At 44.4% G+C, this 7,817-nt stretch overlaps 1 long non-coding RNA gene across 3 annotated transcripts; it reads right to left on the bottom strand.

The window, feature by feature from the left end:
• Window positions 1-2,081: 2,081 nt before the first annotated feature.
• Window positions 2,082-7,418, bottom strand: LOC119365959. Of its 3 annotated transcripts, none has more exons than XR_005175838.1 (9): window positions 7,178-7,418; window positions 6,905-7,085; window positions 6,292-6,445; window positions 5,993-6,088; window positions 5,518-5,600; window positions 5,307-5,430; window positions 3,698-4,568; window positions 2,775-2,932; window positions 2,082-2,358 (listed from the first exon to the last, which is right to left on the bottom strand). It is a non-coding gene; the product is annotated as an uncharacterized LOC119365959 (long non-coding RNA). The 3 variants fall into 3 exon arrangements; XR_005175839.1 differs by having other exon boundaries at window positions 3,698-3,815; window positions 7,178-7,417; XR_005175837.1 differs by having other exon boundaries at window positions 3,698-5,430.
• Window positions 7,419-7,817: the final 399 nt, after the last annotated feature.

Below are 7,817 nucleotides of genomic sequence, written 5' to 3'. Positions count from 1 at the left end.
GTGGGGGCTCCCCCCCAAGCCCAATCCTAATTGGGAAGGGGGTCGGCCCCCCTTTCCTTCCCTCCCCTACTCCAACTAGGGAAGGGGGAATCCTACTCCCACCGGGAGTAGGAATCCCCCCCTTGGGCGCGCCTAGGAGGCCGGCCCTCTTCCCCTCCTCCACTCCTTTATATACAGAGGAGGGGGGCACCCCATAGACACAAATTGATCATTGATCTCTTAGCCGTGTGCAGTGCCCCCGTCCACCATAATCCACCTTGGTCATATCGTTGCAGTGCTTAGGCGAAGCCCTGCGCCGGTAGCTTCATCATCATCGTCATCACGCCGTCGTGCTAATGAAGCTCTCCCCCGACACTCTACTGGATCATGAGTTCGTGGGACATCATCGAGCCGAACGTGTGCAGACCGCGGAGGTGCCGTACTTTCGGTACTAGGATCGTTCGATCGTGAAGACGTACAACTACATCAACGCGTTGTCATAATGCTTCTGCTTACGGTCTACGAGGGTACGTAGACAACACTCTCCCCTCTCGTTGCTATGCATCACCATGATCTTGCGTGTGCGTAGGAATTTTTTTGAAATTACTACGTTACCCAACAGACGACCCAAACGGGCGTCTCAAATGGGCATCAAACGCCCGGGCTGACCGACACCCCTCATATCCAGCCCAAATCTGGGGCGGATATGTGGAGGTCCAGGCGCGTCTGCCATGTTGGACTGGCAATGGGGTCCCACATGATAATACTCCAAAACCCGGCAGTCCGAAGCTTGTCTCCTCCCATGGACCGATGGCACTGCATGGCGCTGCTCCGGCATGCTGCGTAGTGCCCTAGTCCGGTCATTTAAGCTAACCGCGGACACCGAAACCCTACCCCGTCCACATTTCCCCCCTTTCGCTGCCGCCGCCACTTTTCAATCGTCATCCGCCACCACTAGTAGCCATGACCCCACACCGCCGGGTAGGGAGCTACCAATATCTAACGTCGGAGCGCTGACTACAGCTCCTTGAGTAGATCCGGGCAAGGCACAAACCCCGGATCGCCGCGGGGATTCAGAGGAGGACTTGGCGGTGGAGGAGGAGGAGGAAGAAGAGGAGGAGAATGTGAGGGACGCTGGGGACGCGGATATGCAGGCAGAGCAGCAGGTGATCCTCGGTTCCCTCTGAAGTCGACAAGATGCTTGCATATATGGATGATCATGATGAGGAGCCGGAGCCCTCCTTCGTGCCCAACTACCGGGCGCCCGGCACCGACGTCGTGGACATTTCCGATGATGAAGCGTAGTTAGCTAGCGTGTTCGTAGTACGTATGATTTTTTTTGCATGATTTGTATGGATTTAGGGATGAGATATGATAGACTCGGATGCATAACACCAAGTATGAGGCGTGATCGGTCACTAGACGCGTCCGCCGGGGTTTGAGGGGTCGGATTTGCAAATCCGGGTGTAGCTGACATAGCCGGAGCTGATCTTGTTACAATGTTTTATCTTCTTAGGCCTTTCACAATGTGTTCGATGTCACAACTCTGAAAAGTATGCCACGCAGACGATGATGCCAGATGAAATATATTTAGCACCGCCCGCACACTGTGGAAGAATTGGGCATCGATTGAGAGTCAGACCCACCCATATAAACAAGTGTATATCAGCAACAGTTGCCCCACTAGCAGCGTCTTGCTCCTGGCTCACTGCCGCTTCTTCCCTTGCTCACTGCCGCTTCTTCCCTTGAGCATCAGACTTAGTTTAACAGACTTAGTTTATGGCTTAGTTTATCGAAGCAAGTAGATGCTCCGGTTCCCAGAAAAAAATTTATGGCAGCGTTTGGGCAATGGAGAGCACCGGTGCCAAATGAAGTAAAGGTGAATTTGGCACCACTTTTGGCCTACACTAGTGGTTGGGGCGCGCCCTTGGCGCGCCGCCTGAGGGAAAGCTGGGCGGTGCCAGGTTGGACGCGCCCCTTGCACTTTCCTATGTGTATTACTTGATGTTATTCCATCAGACTCATGGCACAAGGAGATGAAGTATGATACATGCAAGTTCTAACTCAAATAATAAGACAGTTGTGCAAAAGCAACACATTCAGAGAAGTTTCTAACTGAAACAATAAGACAGTTGTGCGAATACAACACATTCAAGGACTGGATTTTTAGAGGTTACATGAACTATGATATAGATAATAAAGCAGAGGCATATTTCCTCACATCATATGGCAGAATTAAAAGGCCTTGGAGAAACAGGAAACACGGCACATGGATTCTATGCATAGACGGTGGTATGGTCGTCAATAGCGTAGAACAGCGAGACCATACAGACTCTTGGTGGCACAGTGCCTCTTCTTTGCAGCCTCAACACGAATATCCTGCAATCTCATCACGAGAATTATAAGCTACAACTTCAAATGCCCATACAATTTGTAGTTGCTTAAAAAAACAAAGCAAGCGAGTACTCAGGAGCTTTGGTTAAAACCCATCTAAACAGAGATGAAAACTGGCAAACTATACATCCACTTACAACAGAGCAAAAGGAAAGAAAATTACACATGATTAAGTAATATAGATCATTCATGTTGGAACAAAGAGCAGACTAACTGACACAATGTGGTAACTAAATCATTCAATCCCTGAGACTGATTGGATGTCAGTTTCTTTTACTGCCAGTACCTATTGGTAAATTAAACTACTAATCAGAGGAAATATTTAAGCAGCCCAATTACCTACCAGATCATTGTACTTACACTTCCTAAGTCAGCTGCTTATTTGCATTTCATCCAATTACCTCAAATTGACGATCGGCCGTTCATAGGAGCCTCAGTAGGAGAATTGGTAGGCGTCAGACTTTTTATTTTTGAGGCAAAAATGTTGAGCAGCGTCGAACTCTTCTCAGCAATGCCAACAAAAATCACGCTAGGCAAGTAGCACCACATTGGACACGTCCTTAGAAAAAAAACAAAAAAAATCCTTTCAGCAACAAAAAGAAAAACTTGATCATCTGGTGCTGGTGACATAGCAAAAACAAAATATGATCTCCAAACTTTTTTTAGATGTATCCCAGAGTTTATATTGACCCTATATTGTTCTCAACAGACAAACTAATCTCAAGGTTTTCACGAGTAAAACTTGAAACGACTGAAACCAACAAATCCTAATTCTCAAGAGCCCTGTGCTTTCCACTATTGTTTATACAGCACCATGTTCCCTTGGGGACTCGACACAATATTGAACAAAGAGAGCAAGTTGGGCGGTGCCAGGTAGGAGGCACCCCTTCCATTTTCTTTTTTTATAGTAGGTATTGTTATTGAATCATAGGCATATTAAGCAGCAAGAAGCCAAGATAAACCAGGAACAAAACTGAAAGTTCATTAGACACTTGATGGAACGAGTGGCACATGCATCTTGGCTCTAACATGACACGGATAAAGAGTACTGAAATCATCTCCATGAAAATAAGGAAAAGAAGCATTGGTCGTGGATGGAGTGGCTGATCTTCAGCTCGAGCTCAATACATCCACCGTCCCAGATCCCGGTCCAGTCTTCGCCGTCGTTGTCGCCGCAAGTAACCATTGTATCTTTCTGAGCCTCGCCTCACAATTTCAATGCAAAATTCAGCCCATCATCTTGCAATTCCTCAATAATATCCTTGCCAAGTGCACCATATATATCTACTCTAGTATGGTTAAAGCTATAAAAGAAGCTGGGTACCTTTTCTTGGATGTCATCCTTGGATTGAAATCCAATGGAGCAGCTCTGTTGAGGGCATGGTTGGTGCTTCCACCTCCTTGGACCTTCAGAGTGAGGCTATAGATTTTGTCGTTTGAACCTAGGGCAGAGCAGGTGTATGAAATTGAACAAATCAAGAATAAAGGAAACATATCATGTCATAGTTTCGTTTAGACAGTCCCAAAGTTCACATTGTGAATAATGAGTAAAAAAAATATCAAAGATGTCGCCTTTCGTTTTCAGTAGTTTCCCTTGAAATGTGAATCCATCAATACATGGATATGGTTTCTATTAACACCCAATCTGAAACAAAGCTAACTATAATAAATTAGAGAACATAATTTAATAGTTTTCAGTGATCTTACCAAAGAATTATAAAATGTTATTGCCACTGTACATCATACCTTTATTGGATTGATATTCATAATTATTTCACAGATGAACTGGGCTTTATTTAAATATTACTCCCTCTGTCCCATAATATAAGGACATTTTTGACACTAGTGTAGTGTTAAAAACGTTCTTATATTATGGGACGGAGGGAGTATATATTTTTGTGTTTCGTCAAAACCTAAAATATAACCTTGGCAAGAGGTATCCCTAAACCTACACAACCTCAGGTTGTAGTTCTGCCCGATCTATCTCCTCTAACACCCACAACAGACCTAAAATCAGTAAACGAAATGATGTATTTATAACAGGGATAATTCTCACGAAAACTATTTTCTCATAAGAACAGGAGGTAACATAATTAACATTCTTACTTCTGCACCAAAGTTCAACCTAAACTACCCAATCAAGAAGTCTCTTACACCTGCTCGCATGATGGGAGTTGTTTGAAGCTAACATTTAGCTGCATCGAAATTATATGTATCAACTACAGTATACATTTTCATGAATGGGATTACATAAGCATTGAAAACTGTTAAATTACTATTTACAATGATTCGTATAAAACAACTCTTATTTTTACCAAGCATGATATCCCTAATTGGAGAGTATATGTAGAATATCTAAATGGAAGGATGGCTACCTTGAGTATACATAAAAAATAATGGCAGACAAGTGTAACTTCATGCTGGATGAGCTATCAGCATATGTATAGAAAAGTTGGTCAATTCGCTCTATTTCCTTTGAAACCGCTTTAGTGGGAACAGGAAAAATAATGGAAATGTAACTTCAAATAGATCTAAGTAACCTGACAGAATTTAGCCTACAAGGAAAAATTATGCATTTGGTAATTATAATGTGCAAGCAAAATTTATGCTTGTGGAAGAAGCAGAAGGAGAAGGCCGACACATAGCTTGACATAAACCAAATAACTAACAGAACATCCCATACTTCTGCTATGATGTGTATATTTAAGGCCTACGTATACCTTTGGCAACAAAGTTAAGAAGTCCAAAAATGGCTGATGGCATAGTAAGAGAAGCAACACTATACCATTGGCTACTTACCATCATAATGATTGCAAGGTATATAAGCAGAACAAATAAAACGTGAAGAGGACCAAAGCATTGTGCTGATATTAGCAATAAATAGGAAAGAGGATGCATGATATCGTAATCTCACTTGGGGCAAAAATACTCACAGCAAGCGATAGCAGCTAGGGCACTCGGATGGTGATGATGTCCTTTGGTGCTCATGTTGCTGCCTGTCAACTTGCTTTACCAGTACGAGCCATCATATATGGGCCTCATGTCCTCCCCTCCGGTCTGCATTAATTTCTAGTTACTTCCCGGCCGGCTACGACAAGTATTATCAAATGTACGTAATTAGCAGTAGGAAATTAATATACATACACAGATCCTTGGATTCGTCTCCTTAATTTTCTACTCCTCTTATTTCCTCCTCTGCAACCCCCTCACCTTCATTCTGATCGCTCCTGAAAAGCAGAAGTGCAAAACGAAACAATGAGTGTGTATTAGAATCTAGCATAGCAGTGAACTAATAAGACGAAATGGAATCAACAAGAGGAGATCAAGTAAACAGATTAAATATAAATATTAGCGCAGTCCAAGATCTAGATTATCATCGATCAGAATATGAACAGCCTGCTCAGTGGTTTCACAGTTATTATAGGTTCTGAATGAGACTTCGAAGATGATATATTGATATGAGATGACAAACCAACACAAAAAGGTTCCTACAGTAGTAGACAGGACAATTGAATATAGCATCATACATCAAATCTAAACCTAAATGAATCTAATAATCTACACACTGGGACTGTAACTGCAATTGCAAAACTAAATGTAAAAGTTTATGCAAAAATACATTGGATGTTACGTGAGCTAGACTCCCAGTTAGCATGCCAACCATGAAATGTGCAGCATGAGATACAACACTATCATCAGATTTCATTGCCAAATCCTGCAGGGCAAATATGCGAGCATGTTAGAAACTTTTCGACTACAGCAAGACAAATGGCTAATAAACATGTACTTCTACGGAAATAGTCCATGGCGTTCATCTTAAGAAAAAGCTCCTTAGTAGTTAAGGTAACTCGGGTGCAGGCTCAGGGTTCATTTTAGTAAATAGTAATACAGTAATGAGCAAACGGCTGCTTCGAATACCTTGCCCAATTGAGACATTGCGTATCCAGCAACGAACCTCACCAAGCTTGAATTGCCTGGCCTGAAAAATTGCTGGGCTGCAGCACGCACATCCGCATCTCGCCATTCCCATCCGTGCTCAGCACCATCATCTCGACCTGCACCCTTTTAGTGTCTGGGCAAACATTACAGAGAATCAGATTACGTGGAGAAACGGTAGCAAACGAATGTGTCATGTCTCTCGTCCCCAGCTCGGCCTATGTCACAAGATAAATAATACAGTTGGAAAGGAATCAGTAAATAAGTTTTACATAAAAGCACCAGACCAGAAGATAAAAAATTACAACTGGAAAGGAGTCAGTAAATAAGTCGCAGATTGTAGTTAAAAGCACCAGACCCTAATCATGCACATCATGTCCTTGAAGCATCACATCCTTACAATTAATCTTCATATAGATTTGTTTTTCTTAGTAAGCCAGTCCCCACGCTGCACCTCTCCTTTTGCATATGTAACGACCATCAACCAAAATAGGTAAAAAAAAAGGTAGATAGAGCACATCGTACACCAAGAATCATAAACTAAAGCATGGATTGCGCAGAAAATCAAAGAACAACCGAGAAGGAGTAGCAATACCTACGGACGGGTTGGAGCCGGTGAGGTTGCCAGCGAGGACAACCAGCACTGGCCGAGGACACCCAATGTTTCCACCACCAGAATCGCCGCCTGCTGCTCCCCTAATTCCGCCTCCGACGATGCAGAGGCGTCCCCGGCGGCTGCCCGTGGCCGCGTCTGTCCCCCACTCGAGATTGAGATCCTGGGATGGGGAGGGGTGGCAATGATGACAACCCTAGGCACGACGAGAAGAGAGAGGATCCCAACTGCCAAAAGGCCGGAGAAGAGAAGTACCTGCTCGTCCCGAGCGCTCGCTTGACGAGAAGGAGACCTACGGGCGGAGGTCCTTGCCGCTGCCGCAGACACGGTCGAGGTTGAGGTCGATGTCGGAGGCGGCGACGGCGACGGCGACGGAGACGGAGACGGCGCCCACCTTCTCCAGTGGCCAGCGCTGGACGAGCAGGGATGGCGCCGGTGGCTGTAGCTGTGGCGGCGCCGGGGAACCCTAGCCGCCGGTTTTGAATTTCGGCCGTAAAAAATGGATTTCGGCCGAATTTCGGCCATCTCGGCCTAGGGCGAAATCTATCTTCTGCCGAAATTGGTCAAATTTGAGAAATTTTGGTCAAATTTTAATCAAATTTCAGTCAAAATTTTGTCAAATTTCGGCCGAAATTTTTAAAAACGACCGAAATTCGGCCATCTTGGCCTAGGGCGAGAAAAATCACAAAACGAAAATCAAAACGCAGTTAAAAAGAACTGCTCTCTCTTTTGTCCCCACCCGTGGAACGACGCGTTTTCTTTCCCCCTCTCGTACACAGCCAGTACGCAATCTAGCTCCCTCGCTTTACAATGGGGAGGAACTTAGAAGTAACATCACACACTCCAATACAACTTTACTTATGTGGCACATATTTAATGAAGAGAGAGGTGCTTG

This window comes from Triticum dicoccoides, chromosome 2B, assembly GCF_002162155.2.
Source record: "Triticum dicoccoides isolate Atlit2015 ecotype Zavitan chromosome 2B, WEW_v2.0, whole genome shotgun sequence".
Classification (NCBI taxonomy): Eukaryota; Viridiplantae; Streptophyta; class Magnoliopsida; order Poales; family Poaceae; genus Triticum; species Triticum dicoccoides.
Note: the sequence above shows the minus strand (reverse complement) of the source record. Positions and strands in the feature narration are given on the sequence as shown.